General features: G+C 40.9%; 1 protein-coding gene across 5 annotated transcripts in view; it reads left to right on the forward strand.

Annotated features, from left to right (window-relative positions):
- The window catches only part of il1rapl1a (interleukin 1 receptor accessory protein-like 1a), a 186723-nt gene that overhangs the window by 24522 nt on the left and 134539 nt on the right, over positions 1-27662 (forward strand). The gene's annotated exons all lie outside the window — the stretch shown is intronic.

A 27662-nucleotide genomic window follows, 5' to 3' on the forward strand; every position in this document is an offset into this window, starting at 1 on the left:
GATTATCTTGTTACAGTGGCACCTGTCAAGGGGTGGGATATATTAGACTGCAAGTGAACAGACAGTTCTTGAAGCTGATGTGGTGGAAGCAGGAAAAATGGGCGAGCGTAAGGATGTAAGTGACTCTGACAAGGGCCAAATTGTAATGGCTAGATGACTGGATCAGACGATATAGAAAACGACACGTCTTCTATGGTATACAGTATTTTGTACCTACCAAAAATGGCCAAAGAAAGGAATACCTGTAAACCAGTAAGCGCTTCATAGGCTCCCAAGTTTGGCCGATGTGATTTGATCACGTGAGAGCTACTGCAGTACTGACTCCTGAAAACCTCAGTGCTGGCTATGATAGAAATATGTCAGCTTGCAGTGCATGGAGCTTTGCAGCCACAGTCTGACCAGTGGCCAATCTGACTCCCTTCCTGCCCCATGCGCCTACAATGGCAATGCAAATGTCAGAACTGTACCATGGAGCCAGTGGAAGAAGGTGACTGGGTCTGATGAATCATGTTTTCCTTTACATCATGTTGTTGTGCATATGCATCATTTGCCTGGAGAAGAGATGGCAGCAGGGTACAATATAGGAAGAAGGCAAGCTAGCGGAACTAGTGTGATGCTCTGGGTAATGTCCTGTTGGAAAACCTTGGGTCCTAGCATTCATGAGGATCTCACTTTGACTCATAGCTCTGACCTAGACATTGTAGCAGACCATGTATGGCAATGGCCTCATTCAACAGTATAATACTCCCTTCTATAATGCAAACATACCTCAAATTCACCAGATCTCAGTCTGATTGAGCATCTGTGAGATGCACTGGACAAATAAATTCATCCTCACAACTGACAACACTTAAAGGATCTGCTGCTGCCATCTTGACACCTGATGCTATCAGGACACTTTCAGATCTTCTTCTTGCCTCTGAGCTGTTTTGAAAGCACGAGGGGACTCTACACAACATTAGGCAGACGGTTTTAATGATGTGGCTGAATGGTGCATGTCGAAGACTGTTTTTCCACGTCTGTGAGTGTGTTCCTGTGTTATCTTTTAAATTTATAGTCGTCGCCAACCGCCGATGGCTGGCGCCGTTGTTGATGTAATCTGGAGACCTCTGGTGACTTTTGCTTTAGTAACTGAATTGTTTGTTTTGCACACTCCTGTCTGTGCTATATAAGAATAATCTAGTACTTTTATTGCTGTTATTTGTCACTTTTGATTTGTCTTTAGATGGTGAAAAATGATGGCCTTTTGATGACAAGCAGCCATGATTCTGCAGGCTTTGGGTGCTAGTAGAAAACACTGGTGCATATGCTTATAGAAATACAGTTCAGCAAGACGATAGCCAGCTAATTGTGAATTATGTTGACCCCTCCACAAAGGGAACGCTTTTTAGCAGTTTAGCTGTAAGCGCAGCGTCAGGGGAAGAGCATGTGACTTAATGAAAAGATATATAGTGCACTTCTTAGGATTAAACAGACCTACCTCAGTCTAGAGAGAGTGACAGCTCCCAAGTGATCCAATGGCTCAGTGGCTGGGTCAGCAGGGGTTAATGTGAAACTCATTTTGGCTCTAAATGCCAGCAAATTGAACATCAATTGCGAACAAATGCAAAGGTCAAATGAGAAAATGGAGAGCAAAAATACTGAAGGTAGAAACTTTTCATGACATGAATACTGCACTGATAGGGAGGGCATTGTTAAAACAAGCTCCCACTCCATGGAAAAAGTAAATCTTATGCATTATTTTTGCAATTTCATGCTGCCAGTGTTTGTTCTTTCATGTTAAAAATCAGCCAGAGTCTTCCCATTGTACGAAATAATCTAAAATTAATTACTTGCATGCGGGAACATATATCTCTGTGTGTGTGTGTGCGTGTGTGTTTTAAGTCTTAGTGTGTGTCTTTGTGTGTATGTACTGTGGACATGGGTGGGCATGTCGGAAAATTTAAAGGCTGACCTTTAGCTAAAGGTTTTATATTTACAGGGCTCTACGCTAGACTGACAGAGAAACAAAGAGCATAAGGGCAACTTATCAATGAATGATTTGCTTTAACAAGCAGCCGAGATGGTCAGTGACATAGAATACAGACACACTGACCCATACACCGAGTAAAATAACAATAGTACGCCCAGGAAACAAAGTTTACTGTACTTTACTGACCCCATTGCTGTGATTGACGGTTTTAAGAAGGTAAACAGCTTTGAGGCCTGGTCACAAAAGAAAGTGGCACAGTGTGCATTTGGGAAACGTAATTTTAGAAGCTTGGTGTAGTATTTGAAGTTCTACGTAGTGAGTTTGCTGATCCTATGAGTCAGTCACTGAGGGTTTTAAAAAATATATTTTCTCTGTTCTGAGCTGTTGATTTTCATCTCATATATTTTAGTGCTGTTTTATTGCTGTTTATTTTATCGTCTTATTGTGTATTTTACGGGCTGCACAGTGATGTGGTGGTTAGCACTTTCGCCTTGCAGCTAGAAGACCCCTGGTTTACGTCCCAGCCTTCCTGGGATCTTTCTGCATGGAGTTTGCATGTTCTCCCTGAGCATGCATGGGTTTTCTCCGGGTACTCCAGCTTCCTCCCACAGTCCAAAAATATGCTGAGGTTAATTGATTATTCTAAATTTACCCGTAGGTGTGAGTGCTCGTCCTGTTTTAAGTTACTGTTGTGTTTTTAAGTTGTTTTCTTGTTTTTTGCTGAAGCACTTTGGTCACCCTTCAGGCTGTTGTAAAGGGCTATAGAAATAAACTTTGATTGATTGATTGATTACACACCACCACCACTGTATGATAAAACATTCCAAACTAGCAAGCTTGTTAGCCTGGCTGCTAACAGCAAAGCTCACACAGTTTTCCCTCCTGCCTCATAACTGTCTGTGAACCATTCCTCTTTTGTGGAGCAGTTTATTCTCTGACAAATTAAGTGAAATAGTACTAAATTGTGCAACCTACCAAATAGTTCCATTTTGGATTCTACCACTCTCTGTTTCAATGAAAATTGGCTTTGTCAAGTCAGTATGGTATTCATCAGTATGCAAATTAGCATGTTTAGGCGCACCAAAATTGAGCTTGAAAAAGTTGCTTTGATTCACTTCACCCATGCAAATGAATTCCAGAATTTCCTTTTATAAATGCCCTTTGGGAAAAAAAATATTTTTCCATTTTATGTTGAAGCCTTAATACTCAGCAAACCGATAGTTTGCTCTGGTCTGAATCATTTGAAGAGCTGGTAAATTTGATGCAATTTCCTTTGGGCTTGGTTTCTTTCACAAAGAAAAAAATTCAGTTGAACCAAAATCCATTGCTGAAAACATTCATTCTGCTCATTGATTAGATGTATCTGGAGCAGGAAACAAAAGGAAGGTGCTGTCTGTTAGGTTTACGGTTAATTCTGTTTAACCCGTTAAACTTCAGTGTACCGCCGGTGGTACACCTACTAATTTGCATAGGAATTTAAAGAATGTCCGAAGGCTGCAAACGCGATTATACAAACACTATACGCCGATGGAAAGCTTAGATTCTCATGAATCCGCCGGTATAAACCACTTTCAGATGTGATTACCAAAGCGGGTAATATGAACACATTTGTCCGACAAACAACGAATATTCATCCATCCGTTCTCTGTACACGGCTTCAACGCACACAGCGCGACTCACATTTCCAGGTTCATTATTACACACAGATGAAAATATTCCACAAAAAACGGCCATAATCCAACCTTGGACATCCAGACGAAACAAGCCAGTAAACTATTTTGTCCAAAACATGTCCTGAAGTCGGTATATGATCCACGAATAGGTCGTTTTCAAGGAAATGCACGTCGCGATGCGCGTCCAATATTCCCTGTATTTCTCGTCATATTTTTATTTACAAATAGAATATTAGCGATTTTTTTGTACTGAAAATGGCTGGAATTGACTGCAGCTTAAAGGGAAATGTTGCTAACATAAAGCACCCTTAAAAATGGCAGTCCTTCATGAGGCAGTGTTATGGGAAATATACCTAGCAAAATCAAGGATGAATCGCAGCTGCGGCCTTAATTATACACAACTTTAAGCCTTGATCCAACTTAAATGAATCTCACCATATCTCCACCCAGGAATATCACAGAATGTTGCTATTTTTGAAACAGGTTAAACAACTATAATGTGAGCAGTACTGCAAGGTTTTTGTAACTTGTGGAGATTCCCATGTTTCTGCTGCCACGGAGACACACTTTAAGGCTCCATCCAATGGCCTGCAGGCAGAATTCATTCATTTTACAAGGTGTAATAGACAGCATCATGAAATGTTGGAATACAAATGCTGGACAACCTGGTCAAAGCCATGGTAGTTTGCTCTTTCATTGTTTTAGAATTCAGACCAAAACAACAAACTATTACAGAGATAGACTAAAGCATTCAGCTGATCTACCGCTGGTCATTCCAGGTGATTCAGTGCCTCCGTTACTCCACTGACTCGTGAAGTCCAGAATTCAGAGGGGCAGCAGCTGCACAGCCAAGCTTTAATCAGTGTCTGAGTCAGGCATGGATGACTGTAAAGAGGAAATTTGGGCACCACGGAAGGTGATGGAGGTGCCTCCTTAAACAAAATGTGGTGCACATTTCCTTCAGTCGGCTGCATAATCTCTGTCTGATGCGTCTGAGGCTCACAAGGAAAGATTAAATGAGGGCGACAATGGAGATGAAGTCGATAAACTGGACAAGAGGGAAAGCTGAATGAGATTCAGAATACACTGTGTGCCAACTTCAATTATTAGTAAAGGTTCCAAAAAAATGTGCTTTGCATTATGAACAGCTAGATACATTTGCAGTCACATTTATCTATAGCATGTGCATGCAGCTTTCAGCTACATACAGGTGTTTACCATTACCTAAATGAAAAAAAAGTCAGAAAATTACAGCAAAATATTCCATACAAACACACACGGCACACCTTAGACTTTCAAGCTACACCTTAAACCTGTATGAAATTCAGTTTGCATCATTTTCCCAGCGCTATTGAAACACTTCACTGCTAACTTTCAAATGGACTGAGGTGACCAAACAGCATCTGTGTGATTGTTTTGTTCATACCTGAGTGTGATTGTTGTGTCCGTATCTGCCCACAGTTTCACGCCAACAGGAAAACAAGACTAAATCAATTGAAGTAAACAGTTTGGGCTCTGAAAATGCCTACCTCTGTACTCCACTGTGCGTCTATCATGTTAAATCTTCCAAATGTCATGTCCATTTAGGTGGAAAGTTGTTGTTATTGTATTTTAAAAAATAGTAAATTTTATGCATGTTGACTCTAAAATGTGTGGTTGCAGTAAAATCCACCTTGTACTTCAATGAGGCCCACAGGAATAATTAAAAAAGATCAGTGCGGTATAATTGCTGATCGATTTTGCAGTCTGTTAAACCAGTACATAATTATCATCTCACTAAGTAACAGAATGTGATGGGTCAGGTCATAAAAAGCTGTCCGTCTCCTGCTTGCAGTAGCACAATAGGAGACTAATTTAATAAAATGTAACACGGTTTCTGTTTTCAGGATATGGAGTTGCCTTCCATAGCTGATCGACTGCATACATGTATGTCACTAGGTGTTTGTATAATCAGAGTTGTCACGTGTGTGATTGTTCAGTCTTTTGCGTGTGCACACACACACACACATGCACTAGGACCGTGTGGTTGGATGCTTCAGTCCGTGGAGGATTTCCGCATAGATCACAGCCAGGACAGCACATCAGATCAATCAAGCGGGTCCTCTGGGTCCTTCGGTCAAATATCGATAGCAGTAAAGTCAATTTTACCTCCCAAGTGTGGGGTCAAAGGTGATGGACTGTCACTGCGCATTTTGGCTATTTAATCCCACTTTGAAAGGCGACTCTGTCTACCTGACGTATAATAAACGAAGGCATGTGGGAAATCAAACAAGCTCACATAAAACGTATAATCTGGGATGTATACGCCGTCACTTTCTGTCTTACTGTCTCTGTGTCACACACACACAGAGACATGAAAACACAGATGTAAACACACATGCACATTTACATACAGGCACGCTCCTGCATGCGTTAAATACACATAGATTTGCATATCGTTAGCCTAATAGCATAATTGCCCAAGTCATTTTTTGGCCTTCATGACTTAGGCAACTATGCTATTAGGCCAACGATATGTGGGACAACATTTATACACAGCTGTGAATGGCACTAAACAAACAAACATTTCATAGTCCCTTTGTAATCTATGTTTTAAAGAAAAAATATGGAAAAATTAAGACAGAAGTGGATGATTAAAGTGCCAAATTCAATTAGGTTGCATGCATGAAATAGAAATGTCATTTAGTGTTTACATACCTTTAGTCAAATGCAGTTTTTTTCATTTGTTCGTCTAAATGTAGGAGAAAGCACCATCAGCAGGCTGTTGTCAGCGTGGACAGTGCAGCTGCTATAATATCAATGTTTTGCTCATCATTTAGTTTTGTTCTTTTATAAATAATGCTGTCCATATGCGTTCGTTACTTTAAAACGGAATCTGACCCTTGTACTTTCCTCAACGTACAAATCTGTGACAAACCAAGAAGATAGAGGTTAGGTGTGTGTGTTAAAGATGAAATGTAGTGCTAAAGGAGATTATTTGGCTGATAAAGCCCCTGGTGGGTGATTGTTTTCTGGTTCAGAAGATCAGGACATTTGTCTTCATGGGCTGAACATGAAAGAGATGAAGCAGGTGGACTCTCATGACTGCTATTAAATTTGCTTCATGACCACCTCTGGCTTGTAGAGCTAGGTCAAAGCCGTTTATAGGTAGTTACTATTATTGTCGAGTTCAAACCCGAAATTTAATAAAAAACAAGTTCAAGACAAAGACGGAAACCTTTGTTTGGATTAGTGTTCCACTGGATTGTTTGTGGGATATTCTATTTCAGATGGGAGTATTCTATTGTTTCTGTAGGATTGCTGTTAGAGTTGGGAATTTGACTGCACAACCTTGAATAGTTGCGGGTAAGAGATCAGCTGTGAGGGCTTGATTAGCTCTCAGGAGACACTGGATAAAGCAACTATTCAATTGATTTTCCCTCCCAGTGTCCGGGTGGCATTCCCAGTGTTGTAGCACTCAGAAATCCTATAATTATTCAATGTGGATTCTGCTTGGGCCTGTATTACCCAGACTAATGAGTTTCCCAAAGGTTTGAAGCCTGCATGTGTCTCTTATTCCCTATTTCTTTGTCCTACTGCTCATGCTTTTAATGACTACTAAGGGGGAAGACTGCTGTTGTTGCTTTGTGACTGCGCACACAGGTCTATAGAAGCATGTATAAGCGGTTCATACACAGCCGTGTTTGACCCACATACTGGAGTGTGTATGCTCTGTTGCTGCAAATGAGGGTTTTTACTCCAGGCGCTCTGCTCACCTCGGTGTGATTGCTCAGTGGACTGACCAAGGCCATGCTGACACTGCGAGAGATTCACTTCCTGGGACTGTGAGCAGTTCTCTGACAGAAACAAGCTGTCAGACTCCATCCATCAGACTCCAATTGTCTCCGTCTTGGTCCGAACCGGCCCGGTCCGACCTGAGCAGGCCTGCTCCAGTTTCCCTGCTGGATATCAGCCCATAAAGATCCAGACTTTAATCAGACAAGACAGAGACTCTTTAACTGGGGTCTCAGTCTGCTCGCAAACCCAATTACCAGTTTGCAGCAGGCTGTAAGCCACACTGGAGAGTGTTGAATATGGGTAAGAAGTTTCAGACGAAACACAGAACCCAGGTGTCTGCACAGCACACCACCTAAAACCTTGTTTAGTGTAAGACAAAATCAGATCACAAAAATGGCATATGGTGTCAGAATATTGCTAAAAGGATAGTTGAGTTACACTAATGCATAAACTAATCTATGATTTTTTTATCAGTCTGGCTTTCATCATGTAAAACTGTCTCGTCATAATTACATTTGAGTCATTTGATTTATTTCTGTTTTCGTGCCTGCTGTCAGAGAAAACAGAAGTTTCGGAGACAACATTTAGCCTGTTCCCTTAAGAATCTCATTTTTTAATAATAATTAATCAGAAAGGAGAAAGAGGGAAGATTTATTCTACACGTGAGAGTAGGACTGAATTTTGTAAAAGTTACATTACAGGAAAGTTTCACCATTGGTCACGCAAAGATAATTTGTGCAACATCAAGCAGGATGAAGACAGGACATGGTGAAGCCACCACTTTAAAACAGAAGGTGGTGTAAACTCTTGAAGATGCCTCAACATTTGGACTGTCACAAAAGCTTGGATCGGTGCAAATGACAGACACGATGAGTCTGATCCCTGATTCAGAGTCTCTCAGCTCTGTGTAGACATCAAATTGATGAAATAACTCCATGGAATTAGTGTTTTTTTAGTATTAGCACTGAGAAAAGGACAGTGGTCAGGACAACACTTGTATTTACAAATACAAGAATGGTTTTGGAGCATATGTTGTTGATGTGTTTTGTCATTTATATGTTGTCACCACAGATTGTTTACAAAGATGGATGAACTCATAGGTTTCTGGAAGAATGGTTCAGAAGCTCAGTGTGGTGGGTCCGGTTCCAAAAATGGAAAAAGGAGGTGGAGTGTGATGGGAACTGAGGACGACCACACAAACATCTCTAGGCACCACCTGTCATAGTAATCACACATTTATTATGCATACATTTAAACCCTAATACAATTCAAATGGATGAGCAATGCTAGATTTACTCCCTCTCCAGTTGTCACACCATTTGTTTTGTAACAGGCTGTAAATATGTTTATTTCTGCTCTAAAGTTGGGCACTTTAACATGAGGGGCAATGGGGATTCACTGTTTTTTTGGAATCAGACTCAAATAGCGATTTGAGAAGCTGCATTTTTGGCACTTCCATGTTGGCTTCGTTTTCTATTTTTCACGGCTTGGTTCTCACTGCTAAAGCTATGTTATGTAGTATCATCACGCTCTGTCCTGGGAGCTTCGAGCTCAGTGTCTCAGTGACCAGTGTATGACTGGAGAACAGTCTGTGGTCAAAACAAAAAAGCAAATTTAGAAATATCCGTCTGTGGATGCTGTCAAACACCTGTTGCTGCTGCTCTGTCCACTGGACTGCATCAGAGTTTCAGCAGAGATCAGTCAAGGAAAATGATCACTGTGGGAAGTTGAAGATGAAGTGGCAGTTGTTCAAGTTGGCCAGTCAACCAAATAAACCTCTTTAGATTCGGGCCTTGGGCACACAACATTCCTCTGAGTCTTGTCAAACACACTTGCTCTAATCCAAAGCAATATCCCCTTTCCATTTACACGTTTTTGAGGGTTGAATTATAAGTAAAAATGGCATTATTATCTTGAAATGATAGCATTTGGAAGTGTGAGGACTAAGGATGTGTAAAGCAGGCTCTGAAAAGTGGCAACTTAGATCTGAAACACCTGGAAGTAAGTTTACTAAGTCAGCATGAGGCTTGTGGAAAGAAGGATGACTGACACTAATTACAAGGAGAATTCTCACTTGGTCAGTGCTCATGGCAAAAGTCACAAGCATAGTCTGATCGATTCAGATGGTCATCAAAACATGACACCTCGTTTACTCCTCTGAAGTGCACACAGAACCGTGAAGTCCCATTGGACTGTGATGTGTCACAACAATGGCCCTTCGCCAGCCACTGTGCAACTGATACTATTTCAGCAATAGCCTTTAGTTCTGTCTTGATGGCTTTGTGCTTATAGGAAGTCAATATGGCTTTTTGCCCATGACCACACCAAATATTGTTGCAGTCATGATGTATAGGCATCGTATGCATCGGCATGTCTGCTCTGGGTTGGTGAAAACGGTAAAAGGCGGGGCAGTGATTGAGCTGTAAACTCTGGCATTAACTTTGGATGCTTCAAGAGAAATAGATGTTACAAGTTTCCTGCAAGTTTCTCACAAAGTACACTGACGGTCAATAGAAACTTTCAGACTATATTTTTCAACATAATTTTTATTTTGAAGCCCGAAACTGGATTTTCTTCTTATGAATCATTTGTTTAGCATATTGGCATACAGAAACAAAAATCTAAAGTTTCAAGAATGATTTCAAAATAAAGAATTTCACAAAAGAAAACGGCACCTGCCAAACACAAAGTCACAACAGTCAATACCGAGTACGGCCTCCATTTGCTTGGATGCAGGCAGCAATCCGTCGGCGCATGCTTTGGACCAGGCTTCTGATTGTGGGTTGGGAACAGCCCATACGCCTGGATACATCACTGTAGCTCAAAGCGGCCTCCACCATACCCAGTGCCCGGAGACGTTGTTCATGTGATAGACGCGGCATGATGCTGTTCACTGGACTAACAATGGTGGCCTTTTTTGGGCCTTTATATAGGCCTTCAAACCCATTCTCACGTTGTGCAGATACTCACTGAGTATTGCTTGGTGTGTATTTGGTTCACTTTTGCAAAGTGACCAACCCATGTGCAATGAATCGTGACAAAATGACAACTCATCATTATCTCAACTACCAGGGCACTAGATCATCAGTAAATCCACAATGAATAATTACAACCACCCTACAAGTAGAATTCTGCCTACATTTCTACCTCAAAGTTTCTATTGACTGTCAGTATATATAAATGATCCCTGATTTCTTTAGGTGCACCGGCTAACTTACTGCTTACTCCCTGAACATAAGAGTGAAATAGTTTTTTGAGGCTTATGTGTGCACAGCGCAACTTGTTTGGTTGGTCTGTTTTTTTGTTTTGTTTTGCCCCAGTTCATCACATTTCAAGCAGCTCTGTCTGTGGCCAGTATTCAACAATCACTGCACAAAAGTAGGAATCATTACACGCCTCAATAGGCCTGATGAGATCAGATAATGGCAGAGTGAGAGTCCTGTCTGATGTTGTTATTATATGGTTGTCATTAGAAGCAGTGCCAGGTTATTATTTATAACAACTCAGCAGCCCGGCACCTAGCAAGTGTTCTAGGTGACTAAATTAAAACATTAAGCACATCTGAGAATGAGTGTAACTTTAGGGTTTTTTTGTGAGTTAATGTATTTTACACATCTGGGTTAAAATCCAGAAGGTTATTGTGAAAGAACTTTTGTTGATTCCGGTTTTAAGCACCAAAGACGTCATCAATGGTTCGTCACAGGGGGAATACTCTGCTGATAACGGTCCACTATGTGCCAATCAATCTGTGTCAGCTTGTCAAAACAGGAACATCGTGTACCACTATAAAAATAGTACATAGTTTGCAGTATGTGTTTTCTTTTTCACCAGGCCCACTCGCTTTGAATAAACCTACAATAGGCTTGATTATGAACTGTTCACAGCTGCAATTCTGCACCATCACTGCCTCTGCTGTTCCATACAGAGACAAAAAAAAACAACTGTATGAACACTTTGTCCATTTATGCACTCCAAATGTCATAAGAGAGCCAGACAATACACATCACTAAACACATCCAAGGCCTGCTGACCGGTCTGTTAGCTGGAATAATGGCTTTTAAACACAGCCTGCAGGGATGAGTGAACATGCTGCAGTGGAAAACAACGCTCTGCACTCAGCTCAAATTCAAGAATGGGAGCCTCTCTGTGTCTAACACGCAGCCTAGTGGAGGACGTATCCTATTTTAGAGCTGCAGAGTGCATGAGTTAATTCAGTCGCCTTTAATGCGGTTACTCCCTCCATGTTAACAGCACAATGTACATAAATGAATGGCTTAACTCAAAATTTTACAGACAAAATCTGAATCATTGTGATGTCTGGTTATCGTGTGACAAACATAAAACTAATTCACTGATTAGTTTCTGTAGGAGACAACCATCCAAATCATTTAAATGGCACACAAATACTGTAGTCTGGAAAATTATTAGCTATCAACAAAGTACAAATATGGGAAACAGACGTGTCCTACTTATTTTTCAAATCCACTCCACCCTTCAATTTTCACAATGGGTACAAAAAAAGCTGTTCAAAAAATCATCCCCACTAAAATCATTTCAGTACAATGTCAGAAAGAATAAACACATTTGCACTCAAATATATATTGTCTAGTTGCATTAATGTTTGCATTTTCTTTTAAATGTGCATTGAATGTTGTATGTTTTCATGGATATCCATAAATTAGGCAATTTATGTTCATAACACATTTGATGGTACATGTGTCTTCTTCAGTTTAAGCCATTAACCGTTGATCTGTGATGTTTGCATGAGAAGCTATTAATTATTAATCAGAGACTTGTAAAATCAAGTTAAAAAAAAATCTATGAACAGCTGTTGCAGAGATGGGGTTAAGGATTTTAAGGTTTGTTTATATCAGGAACGCCTCTGAAAATGGCATTTATACCCGCTGATTTTCTTTGATGGTCTTTTGAAAAACCACAAAATGCTGAATTTTATGTCAAACTGTGCAGCAATGTATGCAAATGAACCTCTGCAGGGGAAAAAAAAAAGCTAGGGCTCATGCCTTTACGCAGAAAGTATTGCTGTGTACCTGGTGGTTCTAAACGAATTTGAAAAAGAACAAATAAGACTTAAGATCTGCAGAGAGTGCTGCTAGCTGTGACTACGGCAAAAACCACTGCAGTCAGCTCGCTGTCTACATACTTTGATATGACAGGGTATTTCTACCCAATGATCCCAGCAGGGGATGTCAGGAGTGTGTCTGTGTGTGTGTGTGTGTCTGTGTGTGTGTGTGTGTGTGTGTCTGTGTGCGTGTGTGTGTGTGTGTGTGTGTGTGTGTCTGTGTGCGTGCGCTGTGTGATTGTATATATGCGACTTGTGATATCCCAACCTTGGCCTCTTGCTGTTTCTCTGAGCGGGGATAAAAACGATACAGCCAATATTCTAGATGACTCTGCAAAGTCTCGCTTCAAATCCCTGATAAGAGCCTGTCATGGATAACCGTAAATCTGACATGGCCCCAAGGCAGTGTGGGGGATGAAGTCCACGGAGCTGATGCCTGAATAACCACTCGATAAATGCGAGGACGGGAATCCAAAATCTGGCCAGTCAGTCAGTCAGTTAATTTATTTGTCAAGGTGCTCTCCTTTCATTTCACAAATCATATGGCTGCAATTTCCCTGACACTTGAAAACTGAAATGTGCCCGTCTATACATTTCCTCTGTCAAGTAGGTGAGCTAAATGACATACACAAATAAGCTGTAGAGAGACCTTGTCTCTACTTGTCATGCCTGTCTCATACCCTCGAGGCTTCCTAGATGCTCGTATTGAACATTCATTCCTCTCATTTCTAGCGCGGGAAAAGATTGTAGTAGTTTATTGACAGATAAACTGTCCACTTTGACATCCATACGCACATAATATATGACTGCACCCCGTCTGAAGTTAAACGACTGATCACGCTGAACCTTAAACTTGATGTGTCTAAAATGATGCCACTTATTCAAATGTAGTTTCATCCTCGTTCCTGTCTGTTTTTTCTCTCTATTTTTCTTTTGCATCGCAGCGCTAAACCAATTCCATTAGCTGCTCATTAACAATGCTGTGCCTGTCTTTGGTGCATTTTCTTAGTGTGAGCTGCTAAGTAGGAATGTCAAGCTCAGGATGTACTGATAAGTGGAGAATACAGGCGCCTGTATTAACCCACAACACATGGATGTGGAAACACACTGGAAGATATGTGAACACGTGTAATTGCATACATTTGTTAGCCTGCTGGCTTTGACCCTCGATATGCGCACGCATCTTCACATTTCACAAATAAATACGCCCGCACAAACAGGTATATAATGGAGAAAAAACGCAGGACATACCCACTGGAAATTTTTGTTTATTGTTTCCTGTTAGCTCACAACACACACAGATGCACCGCGGAGGCTGTCCTGGCCTGGTCAATACCTCTCTCTCTAAATGATGAGGAATGGCCTGCGCTGCAGTAACACTGTGCTGGGAGATTGATCACATGCAGACTACTGAAGATTAAATGGCTTTCTTGTGGAAAGCCAGACTGCGCCTGGATGGTGCATTGTGCAGATAGGAAGCCTGTTTGCTGTGCACGGCTCACAAAAGCTGCGCAGCATTTGGGCGAGACGACATACGCAAACAATGGAGCCATAATGCAATCATTTTAATGGGAAGCTATAGGATTGAATTTGACTGTTTTGATTGTTTTGTTTGGAGGTGTGGAGATCCTGTAAGAGTCCATGTGGAGAATTTGTAATGCTTTCACTAATAAGAGTGTGTCTTTGGTCAGTGGCCAGGTATTGGGTTACGCTTGAGAAAACCACAAAATTGTAAGTGGTTTTTAGACAGTCAGTCTTTAAATCCCCTTTAACGCGTTCCATTTAAAGACCATCGTTGCCTGGGAATTATTCACTCCCGTTAATGTATGCTCTGGAATATTACATGTATGTGTGTGATGCCATGTGTGTACATTTGCACACGTGTTTTGGTGTGCGGAGGCTGAAAGCTGTACGCTCCAGTGTGAACACATGATTAGAGAGGCATGCTATATTTGTGTGCTGGTCGCCACTGATAATGAAGCAGTTATGCTGGGGAATCATTCATGTTAGTGGCACGAGTGCATATAGTATTCAGCATATGTGCTGCGGCAACGTGTGTGCGCGTCTGTGTGTGTGTATCTTTAAATAAGTGGTTTTATATCTACCACAGAAATAATCTGCCAGGTAATTAAATGTTGGTAAATGAGAAGTGCCACTAGACACTTTTATCGACATCAAGGCAATTTAGTCGGCATTAGATGGCTGTGATATAGTGGCAGTGTATGTGCTCTGTTTGTAAGCAAGTTGCTGTGTATAATATCCCAGAAAGTGTCTGTTGTACGACGGCTGACTGAGCAGCGTGATTTTTTTCGTGGTGTGTTTAAAATTCCTTAAATTCATTGTAGAAGTTTTCTCTACAATTGAACCCAACATTTCTTAAATTAACCTTGAATATGTACCTCTAGAGTTTTATAATTGTACACCAGAATGTGTTTACAGGCTTTAAAGATCCCCTTTTAATGAAAATCTACTTTTGTATTTTCTTTATTTTGTTGTTAGCAAGTTCATATGGGGATTTTTGCATGTTTGAAGAGACATGAGCAAAATAAGCATCGAATTCCATGAATGAGCATTTCCACCATGAAGCTGCTTCATACGAATGAGTCTTGTGGAGTGAGTTTTTCCACATCATTATGCTTTTTTAGAATCAGTTTCTGGTTCAAATACGTCGCTTAATGACAATATTATAACCTGCCACTGTGTAGTCTCGTTCTGGTGAGACGCTGTGCTTGATTTGTAGCAAGTAGCAGAGGTGTGGGTGAAGACAGAGGTTTGTTGCTCTGCACATTCTAGAGGAAACATGGTGTTAAACTCTTAAATATTTACATTTAATCACTCGACCACTTGAGAGGAGATTCATTTTGCAAACACATTTTTTCCTCATACTGTACATTAGTGCAGCATCTCTTCTCATCCTTTGTCTGAAATGCTTCGTTTTAGCTCCCGTCTCTTTAGAGCCCGCCTCCCAAAAAGCCCAGGCTGCTCTGATTGGTCAGCTGGCCCAACAAAAATGAGGTATTGTAACTGCAGATCTCTGAGTGTAGTATAGGAGAAGAGATGCAGCACTGACAGAAGGTGCTGAGTCTTTTTTTGAGTGCCAAACTAGACTCTAAGCAGGCGTTGTGCAAATGTGTTACATGATGATGTAGAAAAGTAACAGAACAAGAGCCAGGATTTAAACAAGGCATTTCAGGAGGGTAGTGAGCAGTGTTTTCTGTGGGAGAGGAGCTCAATTTAGTGTGGATTTTGTAAGTTTGAAGATATTTTTCATGTGAAAAAAGCAGCTACACAACAAATTTAAGGAAATGAGTGGAAAAAGAGCATATTATGGGCACTTTTAGTGTAAAGGTCCAGCATTCTAAATCATACATCGGTGAAAACATCCAAGTATTATCAACATCTAACTCCGAAAATAAAGGAACTAAGTGCAGTTACTCAAGCAAACATGTCACATCCCACCACTGGACACAACACACAGCATGTACTTGCTAGCAGTGCTGCGAGATATTATTTGTTGGCACTTGGCATATGTTGGAGTGTTTGATTGTTATTTGACAGTCATTACATCAGATGCCTTTAGAAAACCCAGAGGTTACACCGCAGGCAGCGAAACTACAAAGACCAGCCTTCTAGAAACCCCTTCAGGCCATTTAAACTACAATTACCCGCAGCCCTCTGTCATCTCCTTCTGTCAAAGTGACATGGCACTCAGATGCTGTTATTGGACCTTTAGAAGCGCCGAGCTACAATCGTTACACACAGGAATAAACACTTGCATGCGCATCCCCAGTGTTTGTGTGTATCTATCCACCATCCCTCATTAAGCAAAAACTTACAAAAAAGTGAGCTCCATGCTGAGAGTGTGGGGGAGGAATCTGAGTATGTCTCCATATGCTAATGAGAGGAGCCTGCTTCAATAGACTGCTTTGTGTGTATTCATCTGAGCATGTTTGTGTGTGTATGTGTGTTATGGAGGGTTTTTTTTTTTTTCTGCAAAGGTAGGGTGATTTCTAAGCACAGTTATTTTTACATATCGTTAGTAGCCCAGTGCAGCCCCATCACCCTGACAACTACATCCCTTCCTTTCCCTTCTGCTTATCACCATAACAACTAATCTACCGTAAATAGTGCTGTCTCCCTGTCTGCCTCTGTCTCCTTTCTTTCTCTTTCTCTATACATCCGTCTTCATTTCTTTCGATCTTTTCTGCATTTGTCTCTTTCTTTCAACTCCTCTTGTTGCCACACCGCCTCCCTCGTCCTTCACTGCTGCCGTTTCTTCCACTCCTATCTAGTTGTTCTGTTCAGAGTTCTTTTTTTTTTTCTGTGCCACTGCAGATGTGGGTGGTTCTGGTGACTGCACAATAACCTTTCTACTGCTTCACGTTGTCGAGTGCCTTAGTTCAGATGACGATCAATAAAAACAGGCAGCTATAACAAGTTATCCAGCAAAGTCCCCAATCCTGTATTGATTTAATGCTCTTTAAAGAAAAAAAAAAGACGTTTTAAGGCATACTTGTATAAACACATATGCATAGATACAGACAGTTTGATACATACGTGATATGATGGAGGGACGGTTTTAGAAGATCAGGGCCTGTTCCGTGCCTTTGTGTTTGACCTAAATGTGTTATTGACGGTGAGCCTGGTCTGACAACTTGATTGGCCTACTACGCTCTGGGATTAACTTGCCAGCCTGGCAGGCTTTTACAATCAAAGATCAAGCCAATGGTCTGTTTGGCTGAGTAGCTCTGGGATTGACTTAACAGCCTGATGTGCTAATGCAGAGTTATCCCAAGGTTGAGCAGGATAGCAAGGACACACATGCTGTTTTGCGGTCTAAGTAGATCCACAGTCTATGTAGAGGCAGAGCAAACACTCGTCTGTGTTTAGAAGGCGCTCGTAAAACCTTCACTTCCATTCATCTTGCATGTTGCGTCCCTTTTCCCCCTGCCTCGATCGTTTCCCCTTACCCGTCTCCCTTTTGTTTAATCACTGTTTGAAATTGCTAATTATTCCGGTTTATTTGGTCTCCTTCCACCTCTTCCTTCCCTGACTCGATCTTTTCATCAGCAGCACACGTGAGGTCACCTTTGTGCACCTCTGCTCTCCTCTGTTCTCATACTGTGTTCGTCTCCTTTGCTCTCTCCCTTTCACTCTCTATCCAAAGCTCAAGGGAAGCCCTCCTGGATCCCTTCTTACGTAACCGCCTCCCCCTCACTCTCCTGGATAAGCGCATGTGTAAAAAGCAACATGAGTGGTAAGGCAGAGGGAATATTGATATCATCAATTTTCGCAAAATATTAGCTTTATCCCTCTAATGGATAGCGGTATCGGAGTGAGGCAAAGCTTGATTAACGTCTCCTCAGATTACAGGGCTGGGATTGTTCCCTCGAGATTGACTGGCAACCAAAAGGAAAATCCTAAAGAAACAAACACGAGAAAAGGGGAGACTGAATGGTGTTTGGAGCATAGCAGTTGAAATGTTATTTGAAAGGATATTCTTTGAGGCTTTATTCGAAGGCAGCCCTCGCCACACATTTTGAATTCCTATAATGTCCATTCTCTAGCTAGTTCCCATACACATGCTTCAGTGGCTTGCTCTATGTGATTTTGTAGCCTGTGACATCGGGACTCTTTTGAAGCTAAAAATGCCCACTTTCTCTCTCCCTGTCTCCTTTTATTGTCTCTGTTACCCTCTCTCTCTCTCCCTGCCTTCATTAAGAGGTTGTCTTAAGCTACCCAGCTTAACGCTATTTACATTTTCATTATTCTACCGTTACCAGGAAGAAATGGCATGAAATCCAGCAGTGTTCAGGACATTAGACAAGCTTCATTCTCACAGCAAATGGATTTACATAAATAAGGAGGCTGATACATGGTAGCAGAGTGGAAGATGAGACAACAAAAGATGTGAGGGGGGTGGGGGGTGCAAATGGAGAGAGAACCTCTAAAATGGATCAAGAGGACGAGATGTGATGCAGAGGCAGAAAGGAGTGAGAAAGATAGATGTAAAATGTTAAATGAGACAGGATTGTGTCGGGTTCTCGGGCTGTGTAAAGTGGGCTCTGAGGGACTGACGGAGGTCCTCTGATCCACTGCATGTGATCAATACCGCTCTGGCTTCCCTCATTACTGGAGCAGATCTCATTGTGTTTACCATACAATGGACTAGTGGAATCAAACTCTGTTCATGTGTGCTTCTCAGCCTTTGTGTTTGATGAGGTATCTGAATTTTGGCCCTTTTCTCTTGCCGCTTCATTTTTTTCTCCTTGTATCTGCTGTAGTGGCTTTATGACTTTGTATCATGTGGATTTATTTCATTACATTTGTCTGACGTTGGTGAATAAATTCTCAAGGATGGTTAAAATCCCAGAACCCCAGATAGCATCTACAGACGTCTTGTTTGACCAGTTGTCTCTAACCCCAAGATATTTAATTTGCTATAATGTAAGAGGAGAAGATGCTACAAATCTTCACATCTGAGAAGCTGGAACCTTTGAATGTTTGGTATATTTGCTTGTAGCATCTCTCCGGCCATTAATCAGTTATTGCATATTGCCCTATAATTGCAGTTCTCGATTGAATAAATGCTTCTTCTTGGTGTTTTGGTGCATTCATAAGATTTTTTTTTGCCTTTTTTGCAGCGTAATGTTTGTTCACGTTCAAATGTGGGGGGTTTTTGTGTAAAAATGTATAAATGTGGCAATGTTGCTGTGTTTTTTTACATTTCTGTCCAAGTCCCAGTAGTTTCTTTAGAATGCTAATGATAGATTAGCCTCAGAGGCTTCCTCAAACCTCACCGATTGTCCTTTGGGAATCTCAGCCAATCGTGGACACGGATTTCTCTCTTTCAACTCTCTCAGTGCACATTCCCGACCGCTGCAACCTCGAGACCCTCTCTTCAAAACAGGAAAAAAGACAGAACAATGACAGGAAAGAACTCTATTTTCCTCTCTCTCTTTCTCCCTTGGTTTCTTTTCATCAAATTTTTCTCAGGAATTTTCTGTTTAAAATCTTTTCTCTCACACTTGTTGGGTTGTGTGTGCTGGGTGAATTCATCACCCTACGAGCCCGGGGCCCTCTCTGCAGTCCAGAGAAAACCTTGGAGAAAATATGTTGAAAAGAAAGATAGGCTCGGTGAGCACATCAGGAACAGCTCATTTCCTCAAAGAATGTTCATTTTAGTCAGCTGCTGCATACTGCTGCCTCTCTGTGACATATGCTGTGTAGTGATGTAATAAAGAACTGTTGTTGTAATGCTGAATGCTGGGGCATACACTGCCATTCAAAAGTTTGGGGTCACCCCCGACAATTTCATGTTTTCCATGAAAGCTCACACTTTTATCCATGTGCTAACATAACTGTGTAAGGGTTTTCTAATCATCAATGAGCCTTTCAGCACCATTAGCTAACACAATGTAGCATTAGAACACAGGAGTGATGGTTGCTGGAAATGTTCCTCTGTACCCCTATGGAGATATTCCATTAAAAATCAGCTGTTTCCAGCTACAATAGTCATTTACCACATTAACAATGTCTTCACTGAATTTATCATTCATTTAATGTTATCTCCATTGGGAAAAAAAAGATTTTCTTTCAAAAATAAGGACATTTCTAAGTGACCCCAAACCTTTGAACAGTAGTTTAAGTAACATAGATTCACATTTTCTATTCCTCTGTTAAAACAAGACAGCCTTATGCAAATTTCTAAATGACAAATTACCTCACATTTTACTCTTAACGTGCCGTACCTTTGCTAGGAATAAAAATGTGATGGCAGATTTCCCCGCTTTGACAAATATATTTGTCCTAATTGAGTCTGACACTGTATCTTTTGAATTTGGTTATTTATTTGTATTTTTTATGTCTGAGAAGCAATTTATGATGGAATGTGCAAACTGCCATAATTCAAAGGCTTTCACCGTAATAGACACATCTCCTGGTCTAATGAAAGGTAAACAGCATGAAAACACAGACAGGAGGCAAACCATTGTGTGCATAAGGGCTGAGTAAACAGGCTCTGCATCCACTCTCCAAACTTTGCTCTGTTTGAATATGAGGGTCAAAGGTCTCCCTATTTACACAGGAGAAGATTGAGAGTTTGTGTGTTTATGCAAGAGCAGCTGCCTACATCTCTTCTCCGGGGCCAATTTGAAAATCAGACATCACGAGGCTCTGTTTCCTGATTTTATGAGTAATGATATCGAATAATCCTGTTTCAGTCTTTGGAATTTAATTTATTCGTCCCTGTTTTTGGTTTGATTTTGCCCAAAAACATGTCAATCGAATTAACAGAGCAGCTCAGCCCATATTGTAGCTCAATGTGATTGTGAGTTGATTTCGATGTACTATACTCATCTATTAACAGGACATTTGCCTGCTGTTGTCATCCATCATACAGCTAAAGTACCACGACACACACAAAAACACACACACTTGTTCGTACCAGAGGAAACACTTTATTTCAAATCCATCTAAAGCTGATCTTTAGTATGCGTTTGTATGAGAGAGAGAGAAGGGAATGGAAAGCGACGTGTAACGTTGGAGGTGATTGGGTGAAGGACGACACCTCTCCACAGGTGCGCATCACCCTTCCTGAAAGAGCCCTCACATCCCCGATCATGCATTCAGTCCACTTTTGTGTTCCACTCCATCCCCTGCTCTTGTAGGTTTCATTCATCAATAATTGAACTCGGAGGTTTCAGCCAAATTAGCTGAATTATTTTGAAGTAGCTGAATGCCTGCTTTTCGCTAATGGGATGGCGCTTTCGGGCAGATGTTTTATTGAAAAGAAGGAGGTTTTAATTCACTTTAAATTTTTGATAAGTAGTGTTATACTTAGATTATAGGCAAACTGATTTTTCCCCATCTAATGGATGGGAGAGCTGTTGGAGCAACTTTATAACAAACAGCAAATGCTCTGGAGCTTAAGTACATTCCCTGCTTCCCATAGAATGGGAAATTTCTATTTCTGAAAGATTGCAAGAGACAGTAATGACCATAATTGCCTGCCAAGGCTCATTCACGTCCACAGCTCAATATGCTACTTGTTGTATCTGCATCTCTCTAGTGGATCCTGACTTTCATTCACATTCACACTTCCCTTCACGTTGGTTTCTTTTTTCAAACATCCAAATGTTATTTTAGGGTGCAGCCGGAGCTTTCATCTTATTATAGCCTAAGAAGACTTTGCAAAATAACCTTGAGGGTTTACTCCCCTGACCCACAGCTTCTGCCACAGTATCTTCAACTCTGCAAGTACATTTACAATATATATACATTTTCTCTCTCAGTCCTAACCATATCTCATAGTCTCCTGTGCCTCCTGTTCCATGTTCATTTTAAAGTCACTGTTTGGTCATTTTTATATCCCTGTAAACCTGTTTCTGTGCATAAAGTTGCATATATAGAATGTTTTTTTTCCTTTAAAGTAGTCCTTTCCTGTCTTAAAAAGGCTTGGATCTAACTGCTCCCCCTAGAATGCACAGATCTACGAGAACACTTCATCAGAAAACGTCACAGGAAAACATTATTCTTGCATTATTTTTCAATGCATTTAGTCCATCAGTGTTCAAGCTTTATGGAAGAAGGTCACATCTTGAACCTCCTGATACTCCTCAACAGCTAGCATGACTTCATCATCTGCCTGAAATTGGAAACCATGCAAGTAGGATTTCAGTTTGGAGAACAGAAGTCAGACGGTGCCATGTTGGGCGAGTAAGGTGCAGTTCAAGGCCACGTTTGGCTGCTCCTGCCCCAGTACCCTCCAACTCTGTTAGTGCATGCACAGTACAGTATATACATTTTTTTTCTTAGTGCCCACTATATCCGATGGTCTCCTTTGCTTCCTGCTCCAAGTCTCTCTTTGGTCATTTTTGTAACCTTTACAAAGTTGTTTTTGTGCATGATGTTTTTTTCTTGAAAATATTCCCTTCCTGACTTAAAATGACCTAGACATAACTGCATCCTTTAGAATGAACACATGGACAAGGGCACTCCAAAAAGGCATAACCAGAAAACACCACAGGAAAAGACTGCTCTTGCATAATTTTTCAGCATGGTGTCCTTCATCTTCAGTGCACTTGGTTCACCAATGTTCAAGCTTTTCATCAGTCTGAAAATGGTGGCCACACATGGGATTTGAGTTTGGAAAACAGAAGTCAGACAGTTCAAGTTGAGTGAGTAAGATGCAGTTCATATGACTGCTTCTGGCACCTGTGTTGTATGTTCAACAGCACACCACCGTACAACATCTGAGTGTTTGTGGAAAGTGATATAAGGCTTTGTAGTACACAGGTATGGCCCAAAATGGGAGAGAAGGGTAAAGCCAAGAACCTTTTAAAGTACTGTCTTAGGTACCTGTCTCTCCACTCACCTTTCCGGATGCATGGCAGCTTGAGCTCGCTAGCTAACCCACAGCTAAAACTACCCTATGTGAATCCATGCTTTTTGAAGTTCAATCAGTGCGCTGCCATTTCAAGGTGGAAATGCTCAGCCATGACATTGACTGCTTTTTTTTATTCTCATCTAGCATATAGAAAAACACCATATGGGCAGGTTAACAAGGTAAAAAAAAATGTTATTTTCACCAGAGGGGGTCTTTAACATGCAGTCCTCCAACTACCAGCTCTGCCTGTGTATCTGTGAGCCCCCTGATGCATCACTGGCATGACTGAGCCAGGCACAGCTGTTGCAGAGCCGGGCAGAGCGAGTTTATGCACTGGTCCAGACTTGCCGGCAGCTGGATTAGCCGTGCAGCCATTAGCATGTGAACCTCCTGTAATGTGACAATATGACAAGGATTATGCCATCGGAGGGCGAGTGGCAGGAGCTGGCAGCAAGAGAGGGGTGAGCTTGGAGTAGAGAGGTAAAATGCAAAACTGGTAGCGAGGCAGGTGGGAAGGTGTGGGTAGTGCAGGATTATTGCATGCTCTGAATAGGATGGGGTGGGGGTGGGGGGGGGAGCGGGCTAAAAGAGTGAGCAGCCTGAAGTTGCAGAGTGGACAGAAAATGAGAGATTGGGTGGGAGATAAAGCAGGATTATGCATACAGAAAGGAATCCTGAATTAATGAAAGAAAACAATTGAATTTGTGCACACGTAAGAAGAAAAGAAACTGAGTAATAAACTCCTGCAGATCTTAATTTTAAATATATTCATGTCAAAAAAATCTATCTTGCAGGGTTTTTTTTTCAAAAAAGACAAATGCAAAGATGAACAGATGGTGTTTTTTTTTTTTGCTATAAGACATGTTTAAGTACATGTTTTAATGGTGACACAAGGACATACAGATTAGTGTCCAACAGTAAACAACTTCCAATGGTATTATTATCTCAAGTAAGGTTCTTTTTTCATTGGGAAACTGTCAAACCGCATTTCTACACGCAATTCCAAGATGTTAAACTTACAAAGACAGCAATCATTGAGTTAGAAATTGATGTACACCTTGTCCTGACCTTTAACATCTTAGTTCAAGAACACCCACTGAGTGTTTCGACCTTGAGTCCTCTTCTGGTGAACAGTCTTCCTGGTGTAATTACATCTGTTATTGTAGCCTTGTGGGGAATTGGCTGGTTGCTAAGCAATAAATGAAGCTCTGTTGATTTCCTTTTGTTTTTTAACCATATCCTATAACATCTATGTTCTCCTCCTGTTTTGATTCAGGTTTTTGCTTTCTTCCATGATGCTGTCTGCTTCTATTCCTTCGTTCTTTGATCTGTTGCTACTTGTTCTTATTATTATTTTGGTCGAGAATAACGTGTTGTTTCTTTGCAAAAAAGTAAAGTCTATTATTCTATTATTGTTATAATTGGACGGTTGGATGACACAGCACAGGATTGCACAATGGAAGACGGTTACATTTACAATGAGCCTTAAATGTTTGATGTGACCAGCAAGAAAGCTTTTTTGGATAGCAGTTTGTCTTCTGATTAGTCTGGATGTCTTTTATAGCTAGGAAAGTGACGTAACGCCATGCTTGGGATTTCTGAGACGTACGTGTCGTTTTCATGGTGTCAATGCGGCAAATTTCAATTCAGAATTCAAGGTTTAATCATTTGAAAATCAGTTTCCTGCCATTGGTTTGCAAATCATTTCTTTCTCTGATTCTTAAACTTCCATGTTATTAGTAGCACCGTTTGTACGGCTCATTCATTTACTTCTTCTCAGCTCAACACATGGATTTTGAAAAGCAACTTACTGTGAGAATCTAGCCTCCCATACAAGAAGTGCAGCCGCAAATACTTCACGAGATAACAAATTCAAGCAACTGCAGGTGAAGGCATAAAGTAGAGACGTTAATTATTTAATGAAAGCGATTGCAAAGTGTAATATTTTGTAAAACGCGGAAAGATGGGGTGATTCAAGCAAAACACAAATACGATATATATCAATATGACATTTAAAAGCAGCAAACTAATTGATTTAAAGTGCAAATCATGAAATAATCCAGTGAAGGGAAAGCGCACCAAGGGAGCTATTTATGAGAACAATTTGCTTTCCCGGGAAATAAGAACACTTAAATTCAACCAGATTTATGCAATTATGCAAATGTAAAGCTAAAAGTCCACTGGCTAGCTTTCCCTGTACACACTGAAAGCTGCTGCTGCACAAGTTATCAATGCATAGTAGATATGTACAGCTTCTATATGCTGCAGAAAGCTTACATTTAAGGTAAAACGGTGACCGAACATTTTCTGGTAAATCTACATATTAATTTGGAAACATGACAGGCAAGAAAAGAGAAAGTTGGAATGCGAGAGGGAGGGGAAAGGAAGAGAGCGTTTACAGAGTTGCGCAGCAGCCTATCATATGCCGTAATAGAAAACAGAGAGTCCTGGTTCACACATACGAAACAAGCGAGGGGTTTGGAGAGGCATTTATACTCTGGCTCAGCCTGAGCCTCCACTGCCTCTTGAAAAATCTCCCTTGAAGGAGACCGATTGCCGCTGACCCCTCCAACAGAACCCGTTTCTAGTTGCTGTGGTAACCAAATCTGCTGTTGGCCTCCTCATCCAGCGTTACAGTCAGTGGCTCAGATGGACTTTTGGCTTCAAATAGCTCACAAAGGTGCTGCACTTAAGCCGGTATGTGATTGGAAAATGGGGACAGGATTCCAGTTGGTGTTCCTAACAAAGCAGAAATAGAAAGGAAAGATGAGGGTAGTTGATCCTAACTCAGCAACTTCTTGCATCAAAAAAAACTGAGTACAAAGTAGTTCTGTCAGTGTTGGATAATAAAAGAAGAAAAATTGTTACTGAGGTGGAACAAACCTCAAACATAGAGTAACAAACTTATTCTTCGGGATAAAATGTCGCCCTTCAAGCCTCATTTTTCCTTTTATCGTCAATTGGTAAGAAAGTGTATACATTCCGCCCTGTTTTCTCCTTGTAATGTGAAAGTGTAGCATGCCAGCGTCATGCCTCAAAAACACCTAGCCACTTCTGCAACAGACTGAAGGCCTCAGCAGAACATGGTGTCAAGGTACAACAAGCATAAAGATGAAATAAACACATTGTTTATAGAAAGAATATAGGACAAAAGTAATGCATACACAATGAATGGGCCTTTTTCTTATTAAGCCCATTCATCATTTTTATTTAGACTGAACACATCAGTTTAAATAAAAACTGCCTTCTTTCAGTCAGTTCTGAAATGGAGGTTATTCTAAGGACTGTGCAGCAGTAGTACAATTCCATTCATCCGCTTCCTTCCTTATATTGTCAAATTTCATTCATGCCCAATGCATGATAGCGATTGACTTGATAAACATCCAATAAAATCCTTTTTATACAATATATTAGGAATCTTAGTTGGGCTTTTGTCACATTTCTACAAATACATCCATCCAAAATCATCACAAAAAGCTCCAAAGACACAATTTGGATGTCAAAACCACAAAACACCATCATTCACTTGCTATACTATACATTAAAAAAAAATATAAAAACATTCTAATATAAAATGTCCAAAAATCGAATTTACTGTAAAGAAGATAGAACAGGTCAGATTAATGAAGCTCACCAATAATACTGTAGTCCAGGTTCTGAAAGAACGGCAGAAGCTGAAGGTTGTTTGGATGCTTCCATTTGTTTGTAGGAGGGTTACCTGTCTTTGGGTCAGTAAATACCTGCAGCATCAAACGGCAGCGGAACCTGCATGAGCAACTCCACAGCAAGAGAGCATTTATGCACTTGGAACAACGGGCTTCATTGATTATTCCTAATTATAAATTACGTCTGGCATGGTGATAGAATCGGTCAGGATCTGACAGCAAGTCACTCTGCATACTTTTCTTCACTTCAGACAGGTGAGCTGTCACAGTTTCTAAGCTGCAGTTAAATCGTTTGTGGCGTAGCAGCCGTCCTCAGGTAGAGTCCTAAGCTCCATCGCAGCTGTCATTTTTTTTTTTTTTTTTTTACTGTTGGTAAAGAAGTGTTTGGATTTTCATCAGCGTTTAGGAACTCCTAAATTTTGACTCTATTTAAAGAATCTGACAAGCATGCTATTAGATTATTAGTGGAATATGTTTCCCTTGTCTAAAGAGGACCTAAATGAGGCAGCAGAACTCTTTATTATGTAAAAAATTAGGACCATTTCACATCAGGTATCCTTCTTACTTACAGTTGTTATCAATTAAGGCCTCAACTGCAAAAACAAGTTTTAAAATTCGTCACTACTCCTAACTAGAAGTTAACTCACCACTGTTTCCAGCAATTATACTGCTCCCTCTTGCATTGTGGCATCGTCTTTCTTGCCTTAATACAGCCATATGGAACATTTACATAATGTGCACGTAATGTATGTCAAATTCTAAATCGATTAACAGCTTGATGATGCTGGCAATGTTACATACGCCATGCTTGGAAATGCCTTTAGATTATAACACGAGGAGAAAATTCCTTTGCCACAGATGTATATGTGTCAGGCCAAGACTGAGCCCAAGATAACCACCTGCCCAATCATTGCAGAGTGAACGCAGTAGGAGCTGGCAGCCGCTGGCCTGCTTCCCTGGTTCCCTCCAGGCTGAAGTGCTTGTCGCAGGCAGAGCTGCATTTAGATACAATGCTCCATTACATCAATAATAGATAGGAGGATGAAGGAGGTAGGCCAAATAGGATGGGACAGCTCACTCAACAGGAGATGACAAGTTGCAATGATGG

Source organism: Acanthochromis polyacanthus, chromosome 14 (genome assembly GCF_021347895.1).
Source record: "Acanthochromis polyacanthus isolate Apoly-LR-REF ecotype Palm Island chromosome 14, KAUST_Apoly_ChrSc, whole genome shotgun sequence".
NCBI lineage: Eukaryota > Metazoa > Chordata > Actinopteri > Pomacentridae > Acanthochromis > Acanthochromis polyacanthus.